This window comes from Protopterus annectens, chromosome 16.part0 (assembly GCF_019279795.1).
Source record: "Protopterus annectens isolate FY-2018-M chromosome 16.part0, PAN1.0, whole genome shotgun sequence".
NCBI classification, from domain to species: Eukaryota; Metazoa; Chordata; order Ceratodontiformes; family Protopteridae; genus Protopterus; species Protopterus annectens.
In genome coordinates, this window is record NC_056750.1 from 12,244,264 (window position 1) to 12,269,187 (window position 24,924).

A 24,924-nucleotide genomic window follows, 5' to 3' on the forward strand; every position below is an offset into this window, starting at 1 on the left:
ATCACTTTGGTATTAGTCATTCATTGCACATAATCAATCATGTGACACAGTGCCAGTGTAAAATGTGCATTCCAACAGGCAAGACTACTAAACTATAGCAAAATAAAAATACACATTTAACCTCCCAGAGTTGTGGCTAAAACGTGAGTCTATGCTTCACTCTCATTTTTATCACTGCAGACATTCCTTTTAAGCATACTTATTTGAATTCCCTGAGCACTATAATCATAAATACAATTATGATTACTTAACATACTGAATCTTGCCTGATCATATTTAAAAAAAAATGTATAGTTTACTTTAAACAACCTAAAGGGGAAAATTATAATTTTAACTGGCGATTGCTTGGCTCATATTTTGTTACCCTAATGAAAATGTCCTGCCACTTAACTGATTCTATTTACAAAAATAAACAGGAAGATGCATATAAGTAAATGAATAAGACAGCAAGAGAGAGATTAGCCAGGTAACTGTGTTCTTTCTCTTTTCATTAACTTAAGATTTTATACATGTCTACAGTTAACATAAATTACACAGTACAATTAACAAAGATACTGCATGCCTATAAAAAGTAGCCCTTTTAACAAGTCCTGCCAGTTACCATTCCTTGCAGGTAATCAGATAGCTGTTAATTAATAAAACTGTCAGGTGAATCGTCCCACACCGGTCATCATTATCCATTCAGTAACAAGATCCTGCTATCATCACCGCTATCTGCCCCATGGCTTCTAGCTCAATTAAGTTAATGCTATGCAAATGAGAGGCTCTTCTCATCTTTAGCTTGTAGCCCGTGAATGTTAATAGCATAATTGGGCCTTCAATGGGGTAATTAGACACGGTTTCTTCCATTATTCTTACAAGGCTAATTACTGTTGATAGGAGAGAGGAGGGGGCCATTCCCAGTGCTGCACGCAAGCAGGGGCAGCTGGTAAAGGCAAATAAAGACAAAACACTAACAAGGTGGAACAACACATTTGTCCTACAGCAGGGCCATAAAGCCATAAGGGTCACTCATGAATAAAGCTCTCACAACCTCATGAAAGTATGCCCTACAGCGTCTTATGGTTTGATGAAAAGGAAGTCTTCTTTTCTGTGCTATTTATCAAACCTATAATAAATAAAACAAGTTAGAAGTTAATTTCTTCTTAGGCATGTTTATTTATCAAAACTGACAAGTTTGAAAACTAGATGGAGCAACCATAAAACTGGTGAACACATTACATAGATCAAAGTTGCACAATTAAAATTATTTTTTTACATTTTAAATAAAACATTAAACGAAGTTTTTATGACTGGCTCAAAACATCAGCATTTTAACAAAGTGCATGTGTAATTCTCAGAAAAGGTCCATGGGGTCTGCTGTTTAGCCTTAGTTTATGTCTCACGTGATCATTTCTATGCACCTAGCCTGTGGATGAATGCACTCACCATGCAGTCTCCTTAATGCTCTTCCTCATGGTGTGTGTGTGTGTGTGTGTGTGTGTGTGTGTGTGTGTGTGTGTGTGTGTGTGTGTGTGTGTGCTGGGGATTTTTAATTATAAAGGCAGTGGATGAAGGTGTTAGGATTACGACAAGGTATGCAATTTTTTTCATTACTCTAGAGACCATGGTGAAGATGACTATGACGTAAACTGAATGCTTATTCAGCAAAACTTACTGCATTGGCAGATGGTAATCTGCCCCTCATCATTTAGCCATACTTGATTCTGCTGTAAATGTGATGATAGTAATGTGGAGGTCAATGGCAGTAGGAAAAGAAGAAACAGAAGTGCACATCCTCAGAGGTTCTATGTTCAGAACCACTCAGAACCACATGCAACTTAACACACAGATACACACACACAGACATGCCTGCATGCACAGACACAGGCACACAGACAGAGACAGACACAAACACACATGCAGGCAGATGGGCAGACAGACAGACAGACACGCACGCGCACACACACACACACACACACACACACACACACACACACACACACACACACACACACACACACACACACACACACACACACACACACACACACACATACCTGCATGCACAGACAGACAGATACACACACGTGCACATGTGCATACATAAACAAACTTCCCACATGGTTCCAAAAGCAGCAGGCAACCTCTGATTTAATTGGTCCCCTTTGAATGCAGAGGGACACCACCTCTGGTTCCATGGTGGTAGAGGTGGTTTAATGGGTGGTCTTAGTAGAATGGTACCCCTCAAAAAGGCTTTGCAAAGTCGGTGGGACATAACATTTGGTCCTGTTTCTCCTAAATGGAAATGTAATTATGGCTGCTAATTGAACTCGTACAGTAGCTGCAGCTGCTCCTTCATGAAAGAGTTTTGCTAAGAACTCCAGTACAGAAGGTACAGGTGCAGAGAAAAAGTCAATATGATTTTCCAAGGCCCAGGAGGAAAATCTTTTCCATTTGCTGACATATAATTTTCTCGTAGAAGCTTTATGAGAATAAATCAGGATATGCTGAACTGAAAGTGAAAGGTCAGGTGCCTGGCTATGTTTGGAATTGGAGCAGCCAGGCTGTCAACTTGAAGGTTTGAAGAGATGGATGGAGATGTCCTGACGGATGGATCAGAAGATCTGGAACTGGGTTCAGAATCCAAGGCTCCTCCTGAAGATGAGGCCACAGGAGAAGGAACCAGATTTGATGAGGCCAGTAAGGGGCAATAAGAATTAAGGTCCTTCCCAATAGACTGGCTTGCTGAAGAACTTTGGATATTAATGGGAAGTGAGGGAAGGCGTAGCGGAGACCCGAGAGCCAATCATGCACAAGTGCATCCCTTGGTGACTCCCCTGGAGGGGGAATTAGGGCAAGTTAGCCGCTGCATTTGACATTTATGGACATGGCAAAAAGATCACAGCACGGCTGGCTCCATTTTTGGAAAATCATTTCCACTATCTCTTGTTTTAGGGACCATTCGTGGGGCATTAGAATAGCTCTGTTGAGTTTGTCTGCTATCACGCTGGATTTCTCCAGGATCTGCGTTGCTATCAGAAAGCATTGGGAGGAGGTTGCCCACTGCCATACTCTCAGAGTCTCTCAACAAAGTGGAGAAGGGCCGATCTTGTCTACTAAATCTGATTGACTTTGTTGAATTGGTCTCCAGAGCGGTGGACGAGGGTAAGGAGGTCCACACAGCCTATCTGGACCTCGCCAAGGCCTTCAACACCATCCCCCACTCTGGAATCATAGATAAACTTACTAAGCTGGGCATAAATTCCTACGTCACTCGATGGTTTGCCAACTGGCTTGCTGACAGAACCCAGACTGTAAAAGTAGCCGAGTCCAAATCCAGCTCCAGACAAGTGACAAGTGGAGTACCTCAGGGTTCAGTCCTGGGACCACTCTTGTTTGGCATCTACTTCTCTGAAGTACAGGCCAACACTAAGGGACTCTGGCTAACAAAGTTTGCAGATGACTGCAAACTGGGAGCCATTATTGAATCCCCAAATGATGTGGATATTCTACAAAAGGGCCTTACAGAAACAGATGCCTGGTGCCAGAGCCATGGGCTCAAGCTTAATGCCAAGAAATGTATAGTCATCCCCTTTGGAAAAAAACATGTACCCATGAACTACCACATAGGTGGCAGGACACTAAACATCAAAAGTGTGACAAGAGACTTAGGGACACAAGTGGACAGTGGTCTCACTTTCGATAAACACATTGCCACAACAGTCAGGAAATCCTTCTACATGGCACACCTCATCACTAAGGGCTTTTCATCCAGAAAAAAGGAGGTCATTGTCCCACTGTACTCATCCCTCATTAGACCCATTATAGAGTATAATGCCCCATTTGGTATGTACCTCACAAGACATCTGCAACAGCTGGAAAGGCCACAGAAATACCTCACTAAAAGAATCATAGGCCTAAAGCAGATGCCATATGCTGACCGTCTAAAAAAATTCCAGCTATACTCTGTGGCATATCGTCTACTCAGAGGCGATCTTTGCTTAACATACAAGGCCATGTCAAACCCTGAGCTGTTGGACATGCTCCACTTAAAGAAATCTCAATCCCTCGTAGCCACACGCTCCAGGGATCTAAACCTTATCATCACAATGAACAAAACATGCTGGAGGGATAGGTTCCTGACCCAGAGACTCCCCATACTCTGGAATAGACTGCCCATACATGTCAAGCAGAGCACCTCATTGGCCCTCTTCAAAAGGAACCTTGATGATTGGATGGGAGATAGGAAATTCACCCCGGGGATCATGTCAGTCGCCCTGCTAGACAGGGGCCCAGAGAAGTAAATATTGTGGGAAAAAATTTCCAGGGAATTGTTATGGCTAGGCTTGCATAGGCCTTAGGGCCGATAGCCTAGTACCAACCTATGAACCTATGAAAGATCTGGTTCCTCCTCATTTATTTATGTACCATACAACTGACATGTTGTCTGTCTGAATTGCAATAGTTCCCAGTGGAAGAGAGTCCTGGAATGCTTGCAATGCTAAAAGCATTGTTCTCATCTCTAGGACACTGGTATGGAAATGGGCCTTGTGATCTTGCTATGTGCCCTGGACTGTCTTTTCCAGATAATGCCCCCCCATCTGGGAAGTGTCTGTAGTCACTGTGGCTATAGGTTGTGGGAGAACAAATGGTCGACCTAAGGTCACATGAGTTGAGTGAAACCACCAACGAAGGTCTTTCCTGCAAGATTCTGTTGTTATGATCCGGTGGGATATGGGTAGTTCCTGTATGGACCACTGAGTGAACAGCAGTCACTGTAGAATCCTCATGTGCAGACACGCCAATGGAATCAAGTTTATTGTTGCTGCCATGGTCCCTAATACTTTTAGAACTATTCTTGCTTGAGCCTTCCCTTTGAACAGTAGGCTTATGACTTGATGCCGCAGGACTTGTACTCTTTCTGGGGGAAGCTTTACTATCATTTTTGAAGTATCTAAGTCTGCTCCTATAAAATGACATGTTGAGATGGCAATAAGGCCATAATAATTTATTGTGATCCCTAAATGAAAGCAGAGTTTCAGTGTGGTGTCTCTCGCTTTTATTAGTAGATGGTGATGGTCAGTGGTGGTGCTTAGGAGACAGTCGTCTAGGTACAGAAACACCCAGAATCCTAGGTGCCTCAAGTGAGCCGTGACTACTGCCATACACTTGGTGAACACTCTGGGGGCTGTAGTGAGTCCAAAGGGCAGAGCTCAAAACTGGTAGTAACTGGCTCCCAGCCGAAAGTGCAAATAACTCCTAGACCTCCTGCCCATTTTTATGTGGTTGTATGCAACCTGGAGGCCTACAGAGCACATCCAATCATCTTGTCCCAGAAAAGGGAGTATTGACTGCAGTGTTACCATCCAGAACTTTGACTTTCTTATTGATTTGTTTAATTTGCTGTGATCCAAGATGGGTCTCCAGTCCCCTGTTTTCTTTGGAACTAAAAAGAAACTTGAGTAAGTTTTGGATCCTATTTAGTCTGCAGGGACTGTTTGGATGACTCTTTTGACTAGCAACTTTTGTATTTTTAGAGTTGCCTGTTCCTTTTGACTGGGTGGAACTTCCAAGATGTTTTTTATGTTTGGGATGGGGAAATAAAGGGGTATGGAGTAACCCCTGGTACGATGCTTTGCACCCATTTGTCTTTTATTTTTAGCCAGGCTTCTGGTTACAAATATAAGCAACCCCCAATTGCCTCCAGAGAAGGACAGGTGAGCCTCCTTTCATGAGCACTGGAAGGGCTTGCCAAGGATAGACTCCCTGTCACCATGGTTCTGCTGATCCCCTCTGCTGCGAGGCCATTGTCTTCCATTACTGCTTCCCCCTCTGCCCCTAGGAGAGAATCACCATGTGTGTCTTGAAAAACTTTCTGGGATTTTTGGAACCACGTTTTTCCTCCCTTTTGACCTTTTGGATAAGGTCTAGAAGGTAAAGAAAAATGGACTCCTACATCAGAGAGATTCTTTCCTTCTTGCTCACACCTGGTTAGTGTGTCTTTGACTTTTGGCCTGAACAAGGACAACCCATCAAATTTATTTTATTTTATTTTATTTAGGGGCATTAACAATGGAAGACTAAAAAGGCTCCACAAAGTTACACATGAGCATCCAGGAAAGTCTCCTTAGGGAAATTCCTGAACTCGCTGCCCTACTCGCTCCTTCAGCTGCATACAGGAGATGAGTCTCATGGAGGAGTTTACCACTGAATTTAAAGTGGAGAGCTGGGAGGAAACTTTATCTGATACCCCCGCAGCTACTGAACCTTAGAGAGCATCTCCCAGCTTCTTCAGGAGATCTGTCTGTAACCTGGAAAAATGGGTGAGACAATTCAGCGATCTGAGTGCAAATGTCGCTGAAGAAAAGGTGTGCTTTCCATAGCTGTCCATCGTATGAGACTGATGGACAGAAGAGGACGTCTCTGACAATTCCTTCTTTGTGGCTGCTGCCACCACCATAGCATCTACTGGGACACCTTTCATTAGGATTTCATTAGGAAAGGTTTATCAGTGGAGGATGTAATAAATTTATTTGGCCTCCGAGGGACAGGCTCCACTGAATCTGGAGACTCCCTAGCCCTTTGACAAACTAAATCCATAAGCTCGTCGAAAAGCGGAGAAACCCAATTGGTGGAAGAGTGAGACCCAAAGGCTTTCAGGTAGACAGACTCCTCTTCAGAAGGGTTGATAGGCTTCCAGCCACCTCTCTGCCTAAGGATTTCTAGGATGTCTGCAAAGCAGACATCTTTAAGGGTAACCATGGGGACCCTTCTGAATCAGCGAGGTCTGTGTCAGATGTGACAGACTCCTTTGTGGAGTTCAAATGCTTCCTCTTATATAATTTCTTGTGAGGGACCTCTTCAGAAGGGTGTTCTGGAGAGGTTTTGGAAGAGAGGGGTTCACCCAGTGGGGTGTCCTGAGGCCTTGGGTCTCCACGTCTGTGTGGATGCGGTTGTGTTGTGATGGACACCGGAACCTTTGGGGGAGGAATGGTAGGATCTGAAAGTGGAGGTGCATGTGGGGACAGCGCTCTCCTCATCACCTCAAAGGCCCTCCACCCATGATCTGCTGAGGAAGCTCCTGGCTCCAACGAACCAGAAGGTATCCCTGGCACTAAGGGGGTTGGCTCTGAGGCTGATGTAGGAGTTGAGCTCACATGCGCCGATGCCCCAACAGGCAAGTTCAGATCCAAAAAATGTCTTTTACAACTGTTCTCCCTGGACCTGACTGGAGAATGTCAAGCTCCTAGACTCCTCAGATGGCACCAAGAAAGTCGGAGTGGTAGGGATGAAAATCCTGGAGCAGGTCTCGGCTCTTATGGCTCCACTACTATCAGCTCCATGCATTCCAGCTCTGAGACCCCGAGTCAGGTCAGAGGAGGAATTGATGGTGAAAGGCAAGTCTAGTCAGTTCTTGAAATGCTCTGGGTCAGCTCCGACAAAAGATTGGCTAGTGTCGGTGTCCTTAAGAGTCTCCACACCAAGTTATCCACATCGTCAGAAAGGCTCCTGGAGGATTGAGAGGAGGAAGCTGGAAATCTTGCAGTTTATAAAAAAGGTGACCTTAGTGTCGGAAAAACTGGCTCCAGTTCTGGGGACTGGCTCTGAGCTTGAAACATCAACGGCTCTGATGTAGAAGGAGCCGAGGTGGATGGTCTTTTGGGCCCAACAGATTTCAGGTCTGTTGAAGATATCTTCAGCAATTTCTTTGATGGCTCCAATCGATCCAAAGATGTAGAAGGTGATCTTTTGGAAGTTTTGTCTGATTTTTGAGAGGGGGAAGTAGTCTTTTTTGTAGGACTCTGACCTTCTCCTAAGACCTCTGAAAGGGAAGTTTTTAGCAATCCCTTTAAGATTAACTTATTTTTTCTCTCAAGAAGAACCCTGTAACTAAAGGAGTGGTAAACTGAACAAGATTCCTGTAAATGTATTGCAGCCAGGCAGTATACACACACAGTATGACAATCTATAATTTATTTTTTTATTTTTTTGTGTGTTAATCTGTAACTGACATTTTCTGCATGCACTTTGAGCACTTTTTGAACCCCGAGGGTTTTGTATCTTTTGGTTGCTTAGACATGGTACTATCCACAAAGAACAAACCAACACTACAACTAATGTAAATAAAAAGGCAGTGACGGGAAAGAAGGCTCTCTAACTTAAACGGGCTCAACCACTCTAACTGAAACGAACTAGCTCAGAAGAAAGAGACAAACTCTAGACAAAGAAAAACCCACTACTATATTTATATTTTTTTAACAAACTATGCAAAAGTATATAAGCACACACACCCACACCAGTAAAACTGTAACACTTACAAAATAGTTCTAAAGGTGAAACTACTAACTTGACAGTAAATTATCAAGACCTGTCAAGGAAAAAAGTCAAAACGAGTCTAACACTCTGCAACAATTTTGGGTTTGAAACAACCCTGAAAGTTAATTACTAACAGCAATCAAAACCTAACTGCTCAACAAATGAGCTTAAAGAGAAACACTCTCAAAGGAAAGTTGGGATAGGGAGAAACAAATTAGACCTAAAAATAACGATGACCAGAGTATCAACAACACACACAAAAAAACTTGAAATAAGCTTTTAAATAAGCTAAAGCTAATCTACTAGTTAATTAAATCTCAAAAAGAAAGGAAATATAATATCTTAAGCAAAAAGGTTATATGAAGAGAAAAACACTTAGCCAGAGCCAAGTGAAGAACCCAATCTGCTCTAGCAGTAAATGAGATCTGGGGAATTCCCTAGAGCATCATGGGATAGGGTGTAAGCCACGAGCTACTTGAAGACCTCGAGCTTTTGTAAACGGCTGAGTTGGAAACGAGGATAGGTTCCAAACCAAACCAGTGGAAGAATGAAGGTGTGATAGGACATCACATCATAAATTTTGGTTTGAACATGCCTCCACCTTTTTGAGTGGTTTCAGTCTGAACTATACCATTTGCTAGTATTCACAGGATAATGCTCTGTAATTTAAAATATATCTAGGCTTTGTAGATAATTTGAAATAATGATATTTCTTGGTTTCATAGTTTAGTTTCATAGTATAGTACTAGGCTATCTGCCCTGGGGCATTTGTAAGCCTAGCCATAGTGATGTGGCTTTTGCCACCCCATGAAATGGTACAAAAAATGTACAGAATAAATTTAGAATACTGTGCCTCTGTCTAGTAGTGACACAATGAAGGTCCCCTTATATAATAGAATTAGTTTACTGTGCCCCTGTCTAGCAGTGACACAGATGTGACCCCTGGGGTAAATTTACGATCTCCCATCCACTCATCAAGATTTCTCTTGAAGAGAGTCAGTGAGGGGCTCTGCCTAATACGAACTGGGATCTTGTTCCAAAGCATGGGAAGCCTCTGGGTTATGAATCTATCCCTCCAGCATGTCCTATTCATACTTGTGCCGAGGTTTAAGTCTTTAGCTCTCGTGGTCCTGATGGATTTGGATTTTTGAGGTGGAGCATGTCCATCAGATCCTGATTGGACATGGCCTTGTACGTCAGGCAGAGATCACCTCTGAGCAGGCGGTATGCTACTGAATAGAGCTGTAGTTTCTTTAGTCTGGCAGAATAAGACATATGTTGGAGACCCTTGATCCTCTTGGTGAGGTACTTTTGTGGTCTCTCCAGCTGTTGCAAATGCCGGGTGAGGTACATACCAAATGGGGCATTGTACTCAATCATGGGTCTGATGAGGGAGGAATATAGGGGTACAATGACATCCTTGGATCTGGATGTGAATCCCTTCATGATGAGGTGTGCAAGGTAGAATGTTTTTCTAACCACTTTGGCAACGTGGGTGTCAAATGAGAGATCGCTGTCGACTTGGGTCCCTAGGTCTCTGATTACTTTTTCCGTACTCAGTGGGTTGCTGTCTATGTGATAATTTGTGGGTACTTTGTTTTTCCCAAAGGGGATGACTATACATTTTTTGGCATTTAGTTTAAGGCCCTGACTCCAGCACCAGTTGTCCGTTTCTGTGAGGCCTTTTTGTAGGATGTGTGTGTCTGCTGGTGTATCGACTATGGCACCTAGTTTGCAGTCATCTGCGAACTTTGTCAGCCACAGCCCTCCCATGTTTGCTTTAACATCTGAGAAATAAATGCCGAACAAGAGGGGTCCCAGGACAGATCCCTGTGGGAGTCTGACATTGCTCCAGCGATTTTAACTTTATGGGTTCTGTCCTTTAGCCAGTTTGCAACCCATCTAGTGACATAAGGGTTTACTTTTAAGCTGTTGAGCTTATCTATGATGCCTGAGTGGGGTATTGTGTCGAAGGCCTTAGCCAAGTCCAGGTATGCTGTATGGACTGCTTTGCCCTCATCAATGGCTCTAGTGACTGTTTCGAAAAAGTCAACCAGGTTTTAAAGGCAGGATCTGCCCTTTACAAAGCCGAACTGGGTGGGGTCAAGTGTCTGTAGGTCCCCTATGTCTCTGTTTATGAGTTCCATAATGATTCTTTCCATAGCTTTGCAGACCAGGCTGGTTAAGCTTATGGGGATGTTGACTCCCTAAAACTGCAAAAAGTGTATACTGGCAGCATAATTCTTCAACTTGATTCTGTTTATATATGATATATAGGGACGGAGGCTTGACTATGTCCTAGAGTAACACAGATTTGATCAGTGTCCCAGGGACTAGAGGAGTTAGCCAGGGATGGAGAGGAAAGTCAACTCCCTGGGAAGTTCCTAGGTTTATAGGACAATACTAGGCTATTGGCCTGGAAGCCCTTACAAGCCTACCCAAGAATTTCGCACATGTTCCCATAAAGTCAGCACCTGTCTTCCCTGTCCAGCATGGACACAGGTGGGATCCCAGGGGTATATTTTCTGTTTCCCATCCAGTTGTTCAGGTTCCTCTTAAAGATGTTAGTGAGGTACTCTGCTTGACATGGAGAGGGAGTCGATTCCACAGATGGGGGAGTCGTTGGGACACAAATCTATCCTGCCAACAAGTTCTATTAATGTCACAGACTAGGGTGAAGCCTTGTGTGCAGGTTGCCCAAGTGGAGTTTGACTTACAGATATGCAGCAACTCTATCAAGGCTGAGTCTGAGACGGCCTTGTATGTCAGACACAGGTCACCTCTGAGCAGTCTGTATGAGACTGAGTAGAGGGACAGGGCTTTTAGCCTATCTGTATTGGATAGGTGTTTGAGACCTTGGATTTTCCTGGTCAGGCACATCTGTGGTCTCTCCAACTGCTGCATGTTCTTGGCAAGGTACATGCTGAAGGAGGCATTGTACTCTATAATGGGTCTGATAAGGGAGGAGTACAGGGATGTTATGACCTCCTTGTTCCTGGATGAAATGCTCTTACTTATACTAAATAAGTAACTCTGCTCTACTCCCTGCCTTTACTAGTCACCCTTTATTCTTTCACCATCTAAGAAAACCAATCCTTTATAGGATTCAACCATCCCAAACGCCTTGCTACCATCCCAATCTTCTCAAACCATTCTGCCCATTCATTTATGTCCATCAACACCAACTCCTTAACCCCTGCTAACACCCACCCTGTTATACCCAGATATGTTAACACCAAAACTAAATACTACCAAAAACTGATAAATAGATTTCTAAAGCTCATAGTTAGTTTGCCTCACACCCTCACTATTGATGGGGATATCCACCCCAACCCTGGGCCACTATCCCTAGACAACACCAACTCTAATCATAACAGCCCAAACATAAGACAAAGCCTAAATAGACCCCCAAACTCACTATTGACCTGCTACTTAAACATTAGAAGCATCAACAATAAGGTCCGCAACCTCCATGCCCTCCTGACAACCTACTCCCCCGACATACTTTGCCTCACCGAAATATGGTTAAAACCAACTACGCCAGATAATAAAATTCTACCTCCAGGGTATAATATACTCAGGCTAAATCGTACTACCAAGGAAAGGGGGAGGGGTTTCTGTTCTCTATAAAGCTACCCTAAATGTTACTCTAGACAACTTTCAACCACCTATATTTAACAAAGCAAAAATTATAATTTCCAAACTACAAATAAATAAAAACAAATGTATGAACATAGTATTGTCTATATTCCGCCAGGTAATAACTCAGGGACCCTAGAAGACATCCTCTACTGGCTATCCAATGCCTAACCCCTAGAGACCATTGTTCTAGGGGACCTCAATACAGATTGGAATACCTGCACTGCAGACACCCCAACCACCCATGTAAACCTACATGGTTTTACACAAACTATAAACTCCCCTACTAGGATGAGCAAGCCTAACAATAAAGAAAGTATTCTAGACTGGATACTAATTAAGAGCCCCCACCACATGTACAAATCAGGTACTCTCCCTGAAGATCTAAGTGACCATTTCCTAATGTATACTATTAGGCATAAATTTGAATGTCCACATCTACCCACATATAAAACAATAAGAAATAACAAAAACTTCAACCTTAATAAATTCCTAGAAGAACTTAAGTTATGCCATTGGCCAATTCTAAAACAACTACCACTAGATGAGGCAGTAACACACTTTAATAATACATTCCTGGCCATCCTTGACAACCATGCACCTGCACGCTCTATTAGAATTAAAACAAAAGTTGCCCCCTGGCTCACTAAAGAAACCAAAGATCATCCAAAGAAATAATGCCTGGATCACTTGGCGCACCTCTAAAGCCCCACAAGATCAACTCAAATTTTGACAATATAGGAATGATACAAAAAAATCCATATTACTAGACAAAAAAAACTATTTCTGCCATCTACAGCAGAAACACCACAACAAGCCAGAGAAGTTCTGGGCAGGTATTAACAAACTCCTCCACCCAGGGCAATCCACTACTACAACCCCCTCAGCCCTTACCCAAAAATCACCAAAGTCCATTGTCAACACCTTCAACAGTTTCTTCACAGAGACCATCCAGGCCCTTGCTCGCAAACTTAAACCCACTTGTCCTAATGCTGAAACCCTTAAACCCAGTGACAATCTCTCCTTCAGCTTCCAAAAAGTTCTGACTTCACTCATTAGAGCCTTAATTAAGAAACTCAAACCAACCACCCTTTCAGCTGACCTCCTCCCTGCAGACTACCTGCAAAAAGCTGATGATGTCATAGCATACCCTGTCACTATTTTGATAAACAGAACCATAACTGAAGCCTCTATCTGGAAAATATCCCATGTCATACCACTCCACAAAGGTGGCAGCTCCATTGATCTGTCAAATTATAGACCAATAGCTATCCTTTCCCTCTGGCTAAAATTGTGGAAAAGTGTATCCATAAACAACTCTTACACTACCTTATTCAAAATAATCTTCTGGCCAACTCCCAGCATGGATTTAGACCACAGCACAGCACCACCTCAGCCCTCCTCTCCTTCTCTAATGTCATAAATTCCAACCGTAACAACAACAAACTATCTTCTGCCCTGCTTCTTAATCTTTCCAAGGCCTTTGACATGGTTAACCACCAGCTACTCTTACGTACCCTAAATAAAATATCCCTAAACAACCATGCTATACAATGGTTTCAATCTTATCTTAGTGGAAGACAGTGTCCTTTGGCAGGAAAAACTCTCCACCCTTCTCCCCATTACCCTTGGTGTCCCTCAAGGGTCCATATTAGGTCCCCTTCTTTTCCCCCTCTTTATTTATTTATTTATTTACATTTGTTGACCGGGCTAGTCTAACTGGATACATGTCCATTTTCAGTAGAGGCCCGGGTAGAAAAGCTCCAAGCATAGACTTATTATGCAATATTAATATAAAAAATAAGCTATTATCAAGTACAGATAATAACAATATTTGAATATTTGTGAAAGAAAAAAAAGAAAAACAAAAAATATTGTGTGCAGAGTTATTTAGAGGGGAATGAACTAAGATCAAATACAGAAGAATAAACAATATTTGACAGAGAAAAAAACATTTTAAAAAAGTTATAAAAAGTTTTTTTTTTAGTTTTAGTGTATTTGTTAGTACAGGTAGGAAACATAGTACAGCAAAAAGGACATTGAAAGGTTTGAGCAATATATTACACTGGAGAAGTGAAGTAAAAGGGAGAGCATGAATGGGTAAAGTGGAAAATCAGTCAGGGTTTATGCAGGGACAAAGCCAGTGAGTTTTAAGATGTTCTTTGAGATGTTTTTTAAAAAGATGTGTGGATGAGAGAGTAAAAAGTTCACTTGGAAGCTGGTTCCAGGCTTTTCCCACTGTGTTAGTGAAAAGTGAGTCTCCAGCTTTGTTGTTAGATTTAATAGTGGAAACTAGTAGCTTATTGGCTGAGCAAAGAGTTGTAAAGTTTTTGTAAGGGGTAGTCAGATTAGTGAGGATTGGGGTATTATTAGGGTGGTAAAGTATATTTTGGGTTATAGTAAGTTGATGACAGAGTAGTTGGTGCTGCAGATCTAACCATCCCAATTGTTTGAGGTTGAGACAGTGGTGGGTTCTAAAAGGGTTGCCAGTGGCAAATCTGGCTATGTTACTGTAGCTAGTGGCAAGTTTGTTAAGGTTTTTAGAAAGATTAGTATAAATGGCAGAAGCATAGAACAGGGTAGAGATCAGGTGGGTCTGGGCTATAGTGTTTCTGGATGTTGGTGTAAGGAAGGGTTTGATACTATACAGGGAACCTAGTTTTTTGTTGGCAGATTTTATGGTAGTGTTGATGTGATCATCATAGCTAAGGTTGTTGTCTATGGTTATGCCCAGGAGACGGATTGTGGTATCAGGGGATATGGTGGTTCCATTGTTAGAGGTTACAGTGAAGAGAAATTGTGGTGATTTTAGAGTAGGAGTAAAGAGTAATAATTTTGTTTTTTTGGGGTTCAGGAGGAGGCAGTGTTGCATGAACCAATTTTCAACAGTATGAAATACAGATTGGGTGAGGGTCTGGAGTGAGGTTGGGGACCTAGCTGAGCAGATTAAAGTAGAATCATCAGCATATTGTATGCAGGTGGCTTGAGGAATTTTAGTATTTAGGACATTAATAAACATTGAAAAGAGAAGAGGGCCTAGGATAGAGCCTTGAAGTACTCCAAGGTTTACGGGGAGGGGAGTTGAAAGCTTATTGTCCCAAAGGACTGCTTGATGTCGGTTGTCTAAATAGGATTTAAACCACAGTAATGCCTGTGCGTCCTGTGAATGGGCTTTTAATACCTCAATAAGCAGATTATGATTGACCATATCGAAGACTTTTGAAAGGTCGATAAAGCAGAGGAAAGAGAGTTATTGTTACGATTTTTGTTTATACAGTCAGAAAAGGATAGCAGGGCAGTTGAAGTACTATGGAATGGTCTGAAACCATGTTGGCAGTTGGCAAGTAAATTGTTGTGGAGAAGATGGTTCAGTAGTTGTTGTTGGATACATTTTTCCATTATTTTAGCTATAGAAGAGAGTAGGGCGATTGGTCTAAAGTTGGAAATATCAGTTGATGTCCCACCTTTTTGTAGAGGAATGATGTGAGGGACCTTCCATATAAGAGGGATTTTGCTTTCTGAAATAGTTCTATTAATAAGGATAGAAATAGGGTAGGCAATGGCTTTAGCTGCAATTTGCAGGTATTCTGTTGGTATACAGTCAGCAGAAGGGGTCCATGGCTTGAGTTTTTGAAGTAGGTTACAAATGAGGGATGTAGGTACTGCTTGTATGTGAAAAGAAGGAACTGAATTTATTGTGGTATTAGGTGGGAGGGAGCTAGTGGGTGGTAGAGTATTATCGAGAGTTTGTATGGCTTCTATAAAGTAGTTGTTAAAGGAATCAGCTATTAGTTTAGGGTTATTGTGGGTGATTCCTAATGGGGTGGGAGACTTGGAGTGCCCTGGGTGAAGTAATTTGTTTATAGCTGACCAGAAATTTTGTGGTATTTGTTTGTGGGTTTGTTGGGGGTGAAGGTAAAAGTTTTTTTTTTGTCTAGCAGAATTTCTTTTTTGGTGGCATTTCTTAATTGTTTAAAGTAAAGGTGGTCAGAAGGGCATATTTATCAATGACCTCCACACTGTAATCCCAGATGCAACCTATATACAATATGCCGATGACTCCACCCTGATCTGCTCAGCCTCCACCCCTACAGATCTCCTTAATTTAACCCAGAAAACCTTTAATGCAGTGGAAAACTGGATCTCTAATCAAAAGCGGATATTAAACCCTAATAAAACAAAGCTATTGCTCTTCTCCCCTACTCGTAAATCCTCTCAACCTTCGTTTACTATAACATCTAACAAAGGGACTATAATCTCACCAGATATGTATACCAAACTCCTGGTTGTTATAAAAGACATCAGCCTCAAATATGATATGCACGTAAACCAAACTATTAAAACCATTAATAAAAAACTTGGCTCCCTATACAAAAACAAACCTTTTCTCAATCCTCTAGCTAGGACTTCCATTACCCGTATCCATCTGCTTTCAACTCTACTCTGTGCCTCACCAATACTAACTAACTTGAACAAAAGTGATCTCAGCAAACTCTCCAGCTGCTACAATCAAACTGCCAGGTTTGCCACAGGAACTCCCTACAGGACACACCATTGTCAAAACCTACACCTCTTAGGTTGGCTAGACCTCTCCAGGCTAATTCAAGTTAATCAACTTACTGTAGCATTGAAGGTTATTCACCATCCAGAAAAAAACGCCCTCCCTTAAAAACATTATCCATCCCTACAAAAGTGCTAGGCCTCTTCGCTCCACTATAAAACTTTTGGTTCAGTATGTTAAAGCTAACAATCTATCTGGATAATCTTTGTTTGCAAAGTCAGTAGGCAAAACATGGAATTCGCTCCCATCTGACCTTACTCTGAACCCTCCCTTAATCAGTTAAAAAAAAATCTAACCCAGTATTTTAAAACTCACTGGTTATGTCCTTGCTCTAACCTTGACTAAAGCCTCATCTACTTCTATATCCCTGAAATTTCTTATTCACAGCAACTAACCTCTTACACTAAAAGGTTTGAAAAGAGAAACTGTAATATCTTTACAGATACTTTGTATATAAGCTGCACCTATAGGTTTGATAAGAGAAACTGTAACATATTTGTATATATTTCTGTACATAAACTGTATTCTTCATAAGCCTGAAATGTGAGACTGTAACTTGTATGTTAATACAATATGTTTGTGCATATACTGCAACTTGTTTGTCTTTATCTGTTTGCAAGTTTGGAGCTTTTCTCCCAGTCGGACTACCCCAGTCAACAAATGTAAAATACATAAATAAATAAAATACTAATGAGGTGGGCAATGTAGAAAGCCTTCCATGCAATGAAGGCAATGTGGTGGTCAAAAGTCAGGTTGCTATCAACTTGGGTTCCCAAGTCCCTCGCTACTGATTGCGTTCTTAGTACATTGTTATTAATGTGATAATTAGTGGGGATGCCATTTTCCCCAAAGGAGATAATTAATGATGCATTTCTTGGCATTCAGTTTGAGGCCATGTTTCTGGCACCAGTCATTAGTTTGGGTAAGGTCCTCTTGGAGGATGTTCACATCACTAGGGAAACTTATGACAGTGCCCAGCTTGCAGTGATCTGCAAACTTAGTCAGCCACAGACCACTGGTTTTGGCTTGCACCTCAGAAAAGTATATCCCAAACAGTAGAGGCCCCAAGACCGATCCCTGGATTACGCCACTTGTTATGGGTCTACTACTAGAGGTGGCTTCACCTATTTAGACTGAGTGGATTTTATCACTGAGCCAGTTAGTTACCCATCTGGTAACATACAGGTTGATGCCTAGCTGGGACAGTTTATCTATTATGTCCAAGTGGGGAATAGTGTTGAAGGCTTTGGCTTGGTCAAGGTAGGAGGTGTGCACTGTCTTCCCCTCATCCATGGTTTTGGTGACAGTTTTGAAGAAGATGACCAAGTTTAACAGGCATGATCTACCTTTGACAAAACCAAACTGTGTGGGATCAAGCGTTTGGACATTGCCAATGTCTTTGTTTATAAGTTCCCTGATAATGCATTCTATGGCCTTGAAGATCAGGCTAGTTAGGCTGATGGGCCTATAAATGCCTGGGTTGGTGGATGCTCTACCTTTGTGCAGAGGGATGACAGTAGCTGTCCTCCATTCTGCTGGGATGAAGCCAGTGCACAGGCTTTGGTTGAATAGGGGGCCTAGTGGTGCTTAGAGCTCTTGCCTGAGTTCATGTAGGAGACAGCCAGGGATGTTGTCGGGTCCCATGGAGGCTGTATTTTTTGCCTTTGAGAAGGCATTAATGACCTGCTCCCTGGTGATGAGGGGAGGGGGCAATTGTTGGGGATGTCCTGGTTTACTGATGGGGGGGGGGGCAGGGGCTGAAGTTTTCAGTGAAGTTGTCTACCAGCAGGTTGGCTACATCTATGGCGTTTGTGTATGTGGTTTTCTTGACCACCAATTCAGAGCAGATTTGGGAGTTACTATTGAGATTGTGGATGTATGCAAAGAAGGCCTTGTGATTGTCCTTAGTGGATATGGCCAATTTGGAATCGAAGTTAGCTTTACAGGATTTCACCAGTGACCTTATCTGCTTGTTCAGACAAAGAAGAGATTGCTTCCAGTTAAGCACCTGCTCCTTCTTGGTCATGGACAGAATTTTGTTCCTTTTATTATAGAGTCTGTTTATTGCTGCTGTCCACCAGAAAGGTTTACTCTTCCTTAAGGAAGATAATTTGGTCCTGTCAGGTGCTGCTGAGTCCATGCAGCTATGTAGGTGTTCATATAGTTTTTTGGTGTAGGCTTGGACATTAGTGCTTGTTCCAACTGAAGGGATGGTGGCTGTGAAGCTGCTTATACCTGCTCTCAGTTTTTTTTTGTTTGACCCTGGCAAGGGCGGTGGTCAGGGGAGATGATGACTTCAAAAGTGATTGCTTTATGGTCAGATCTCAGCAAGGAGGATGACACTGTAGATGTACTACAGTGGCTACTCATGTTGGTTAGTACCAGATCCAAGATATTTTCACCTTTTGTGGGGGTGTTGACCAGCTGATCCAATGCATTGGCAAAGTCGAGGAAGCTCTGGACATTCGTGTTTTATCTAGAATAGGTCTTCTACTCTATGATTGGGTAATTAAAGTCACCTAGGATCAGGGAAGAGGGTTGAATCTTGATGGATTCAAGTAAGTCCAGGTAGGTGGAGTGTGTCTCCTGAGTCATTGTTAGGGGTCTGTAGCTAGCTATGAATTGAATAGGTGTTTTGTCAATAGTTAACTGCACCTGGAGTGTCTCCTGTGCGTCATAGTGTTTGACCAGCCTGGAGATTTGTATGTCTTTGATAAATATTGAAACTCCACCTCCTTTGGCTTTGTAGCCCTCCGCTTGGGGTCTGAAAGTATGGTAGAAAAAGTAACCTGGTAAGGCTGGAGTGCTCTCCGCAGCTTTGAACCAGGTTTCAGTGACTGCACAAATGTCAGCATCTTCCAGGGTGAGCAATGCTTGCAATGAGTGCAGTTTAATGTTAAGACTCCTAGCATTTAGCAGCATGACCTTTAAATTTCATTAAGAAGAATTTTTCATGTTGGTAATTTTGTCCTCATGACTTTGCCTAAAAAAGGCACTATGGGGGAGGCAAGAGCCTTTGCCAGAAGTCTGAAGCTCAGGGGAGACAGATGAAGGCTATGTCTGGCAAAGCATCGTGGTATGTCAATCATGTCCTCCCAGGCTGTCAGGTACTGGATCCACTTGGAATGACACCAGAAACTAAGCCAATTGTTAAAGCCAATCATTTTCTGTTTGTATTGATGCATACCTGTCTTGGACACATATTCAGTGAGTGGGTAAGGGCTTATATTTTAAGGATGTTTCCTGTTAAAGTATCTCCAGAAGAGATGTCAGCCTTCAACTTAACAGGGGTGGGTGGAGCAAGGCTGCTGTGGGGCACTTCACCCGTATAATGAACTATCATTGTCCCCAAACAACATCCGCTGCATGTCCATCCCTCAAGTGCTTGTTGACACTGCATGCCCACTCATTTAGGGCTTGTTCAGGCTGTACACCCATCTCCTGGCCCTAAGGCTTGTTTAGGCTGCATACCCACCCCTGGAGAGCTTGTTCAGGCTGCACACCAACCTTCAGAGAGCTTGTTCAGGCTGCACACCCACCCCACTGAGGGCTTGTTCAGGTTGCAAGTTCCACCCTTGATGGCTTGTTCAGTCCACATGCCCACCCTGGAGGGCTTGTTCAGGTTGCATGCCCTCGCCTTGAAGGCTTGTTCAGGCCGCACATGCAAACCATGATGGCTTGCTCAGGCAGCACATGTAAATGGCTTGTTCAGTCTGCATGCCTACCCTCATGGGCTTGTTCAGGCTGAACACCCATCCTTCGACAGCTTGGCCAATCTGCACACCTACACATCAATGGCTTGTTCATGCTGCATGGCCATGCCTTGAGGGATTGTTAATACTGCATGCCCACGCCTTGAGGGCTTGTTCAGGCTGCACACCCAGCCCCTGAGGGCTTGTTCAGGCTGCACAACTACCCCTCAAGTACTTGTTCAGTCTGCACATCACCCTCCGAGGGCTTATTCAGGCAGCACACTCAACCCTCGAAGGCTTGTTAAGGCTGCATGTCCACCCCTGAAAGACTTGTTCAATCTGTACTCTCATCCCTTGATGGCTTGTTCAGGCTGCATGCCCACTCTTTGAGCGCTTGTTCAGGCTGCATACTCACCCCTAAAGAGCTTGTTTAGGCTGCATGCCTACCTTTTAAGTGCCTGTTGAGGTGTACACAAGTTGTTAGGGCATAACCAAAATTCCACGATGCTGCCCTGTAAAATAGCCACTAATTACGCAGGTCTTGTCCATATGAAGAAAAATGGACATGGATGAGGCAATCAAGTCAGATGGTTGGGGAAATGAAGCATATATTCCTGACCTTCAAGTTTATTTTTTCCAATCACTAGTGGAGAGTTTTGCCAGGCTCCTACTACTATATGCAGAGTATCCCTTAAAATTAATTTTCAAGGAAACAGCATGTCATGCACTGAAACTGTGAGGTACACTGTGGTGCGCGCACACACACACACACACACACACACACACACACACACACACACACACACACACACACACACACACAGCAGTAAATAGATACAAGTGAGTAGGATTACACAGACTGGCAGGTGAGACATTACAAAAGCCTTAAAACCAGTGAATGACTTAATTTAAGAATGATTTGGGCAGGTGTTATTAAACTCTGAACAGGAGTTTTCAGTGGTGGGAGCTTTTACACCAGATAGGGAATAGGTAACTCCCATGGTCAAGCAGACATGTCACTCCTACAATGCAGCATCACCTCTGTACTTTAGTTATTTACCTGGTCAGTGCAGACATAAAAGAATGACAGGATTAAGAAAGGAAAAGCTGCTTAATAAAAGGATTAAGAAAGGAAAAGATGCTTAACAAATCATTAAAATCAAGCATATTGTGAGTATTAAACCTGATCTGCATTTTGTGCAAATAAAAACATTTAGTACTCAGCTGTATAAGTACCGTAGCAAGGTTGGGGTGAAGGGGGCAACAGCCCTGGTGTAAAGTGTAGGGGGCACAATCGAGAGGCTAGCAGTTACTTTTTTTTCTGTATTAAAACGCCGGTGCAGAAAGGCAGAGTCTGGCAATTTTTTTTGCTCTTCACCTAAACAGCTGAGTCGATGGGATGCTAGCTCATGGGACCAGCACAGGGCACTAGTTGAGTCACATACTCCTCTCTCATTTGTTATCAGTATGTGACTTACTGTAATCCAACAATAAGCAGGGTTGCAAATCACAAAGGAGCTGTATTAAACCCAATAAAACTATTTTAACTTGAATTAAAAAAGTCACAGTCAAATTCATGAGGGGTTGTGAAGGAATGTGTTGACAAAGGAATTTCTGGGAGAAAAGGATAAACCTGTGCATTTGGAAAACTATGAGATTACAGCTTGTTGTCTCCAATAATCGTATCATTCCACATTGATTAGCTGAATCTTTGTTTTATACAGAGAATGAAAAGTTTGTTAATGGAAAAACAAAAACTTTACACCCCTTGATCTCAGAAATAGCAGCTGTCTTATTATTAAATGGCCCTTATGAAATATACTGAAAGAAGCAGAGTTATTAAAAGATGCACGAACAACAGGATCCTGACTGCAGGAAATCATATATATGACTTGGAATAATTCACAAATATGTGATAGTCTTTTGGCCAGACATCTTCATCATTCAGATGTCCTGTGGATTTATCTTTGCAATACAGTTTAGATAGCTGCATGGCTTTCCAAGGAGAGTACAACGTGGTTCTCTTTGCACTTTGCTGTAGTCCAGGAATAAGTGAAAAGATATACACCAACAAACTTCTTTGGGACATGCTTACAGGCCCTTTATAAAAGTTTAAAAGAAAAGGTATCAGCAGGTATAAGTTAAGATAAACATTTTGACTTCAAACTTGTATAACTCGTAAGTACATAAGAGAAAATGAAAATACTACTTGTGATTAATAAGATTATCAGCATATAACCTACTATAATCAACAATAAGTACTTGGGAATGGAAGGTGAGAAGCTATTCTGCAATGATGATTTTATTCATACAGCTACTATTATGGGAAAACCTCACACAAGAACACTGTATCCAGAACACAAGGACCAATGCTCCAAGAAATCATACATACACGTTGGAAGGGCATCAAGCATTGTGCACTCAGGACACCCCAAAAGGGTAGCTGGTCTAGAAAGTACAGTTGTGTAAATAACCTTACCATAACAATAGATGATCGAGTGATCACTGCTGCAGTAGCCTTAGCTATATGGGTTATATTCTGCCAAGCATATAACAGTTGGCCAGCTTCCAAATCTTTAGAGCACCTTCCACATGCCCAAACTGTCAGGCAGCTTGAGCTGAGCTGATTAAATAACAAGTTTGGGTGTAAAGCCCTTCAGAGTTTTCCTGCCAGCATAGAGAGGGAGGTTGAGCACTGAAAGGACCATGCTAGGAACAACAAAAATAAATGTCCACACCCTGACATAAAAACACCCTAAAAACAAGGGGGATGGACAGAGAGAGTGGCTACTGCAGCAGTGATCATTCGAACATCTACTGTTATGGTAAGTTTTACTTACACCACTGTACTGTGTTCATCATATTGATCACTGCTGCAGTGACCATAGCTACATGGGTAGATTACCTTAATCTACTACAATTGAGAGAAGGAAGGAAGAAGAGTCCATGCATCCTTTAAGAAGGGTCCTAGCAAGCTTGATCTAGACCTACAGAAGAAATCAAGCTTATGGAGCTTTGTAAAAGTATGCATAGATGACCAAGTAACAGCTTCTAGAATAATTCTAAAATCTGATCCTTTCCAAAAAAACATAGATGAAGTAAAGGCCCTGGCAGAGTGGGCCTTGACCCTGCCTGGAATAATTTTGTTATGAGTATAACAAAAGGTAATAGCCTTAGACAAACATTTGGAAATAGTCTGTTTTGACACAGGTTGCCCCTTCTTATCTTCACAAGCAATGAACAACTGATTCGAAGAACTGAAAGATTTATTTCAGTCAAGAGAGCACCTGAGCTGTCTATAGACATTCAAGGTATGGAGTATCCTCTCTCTCTCTCTAAATCTCAGGTTCAGAAAAGAAAACAGGGAGATGGATAGTTTGGCTTAAAGTAAACTCGGTACCACTTTAGGCTCAAAAGAAGGATTAGTTCTTATAGAAAACCCTGTCCCTGTGGAAAATGAGATAGGACTGACTCACCATATAGTTTGCAACTCAGATTCTTCTTGCAAAGGTTTTTCCATGTTAAGAACCTCAAGTCTGCCAGATTAGCTGGTTCAAATGGAGCACGTGCTAACTTCTGTAACATAAAATTAAGATCCCAAGAATAGGCCACCGTCTTTCAAAAACATTATGACACAAGACTGCATTGAAAGAGGAGAATCCACGGGAAGACGTGCCAGTTTATGAACCTTGATAGAGGAATAAGATAGGCCACAAGATAGTAACTCATACAATGTGGGTAAAATATTCACAACCCGAAACTATAGGCCTCCCCGGTGGCCTATCTAGATTTTTATGAATCTTGGGGAGGCAATAAAAATATGCCATTTTACATCCATCTATATTAAACTTCTTTTTAATATCAGTTTCAGAGAAATAGCCAAGTCTATTGCCCTTTTACAATAACTCAACATACTCCACAACTGCTTCATTATTTGCCAGCATATCAGTTCTTTCATAAATTTTGTCACCCTCTAAATGTTCAATACACATGGCCATATACTGAGTATAGCATAATAACAAGCTTATTCCCTTTATCTGAGGGTTTAAAAATTACATCCTTCATTTTACCTAAAGCTTGAACAGCTTTCCATTCTGTAATGGTCAAGTTATAAGTCAACATGCTGTCTATTTTTCACAAAATCATTAAACACATTTTCAATAGCATAATTCAGCATATTAGAAAAATGAACCACTTCTTCATTTAAAAATGGAGGTAAAAAAACACTTTTAGTATAAACATTTCTAGTATCTAACCTATAATAGGCATTAAATGAACTATCAGATTCACATGTAAAAAAGCTTTCGCACGACATATTCACACTGTCATTACAGTTCACTAAATTATCATCTATATCTATTTTTCTAAAAAAATGCTTTAGATGCAATTTTCTACTAAATTTAAATACATCACATTTGATGTCATAAACGCGAGGTACCACAGTGGAAATGCATTTTAAATCGCGGTTTAAGACTGCAAGTTCACAATCCGAAAAAATATGCCCAGAAAGACTTACAATATAACTCTCACTCGACTGAGGTATAAAATTATCTTTTACCTGTTTTTACCCCCTCTGGGGGTAGGAGTCCCTTTGAAAATGTCCTTGTTGTTCATGGACACGTTTTCTGCCTTGCCTTCCTCCCCTATAGTTGTTAGTATCATTCCAAAAAGTTTGGTAATGTCGTTCCGGTTGCTGAGCTGGCGGCAAGACAGGGTATTCCTCTAGGTTTTCTG

General features: G+C 42.0%; 1 protein-coding gene across 2 annotated transcripts in view; it reads right to left on the bottom strand.

Annotated features, from left to right (window-relative positions):
- AK8 (adenylate kinase 8) overlaps nt 1-24,924 on the bottom strand; it is a 2,747,949-nt gene that overhangs the window by 425,446 nt on the left and 2,297,579 nt on the right. The window lies entirely within an intron of this gene.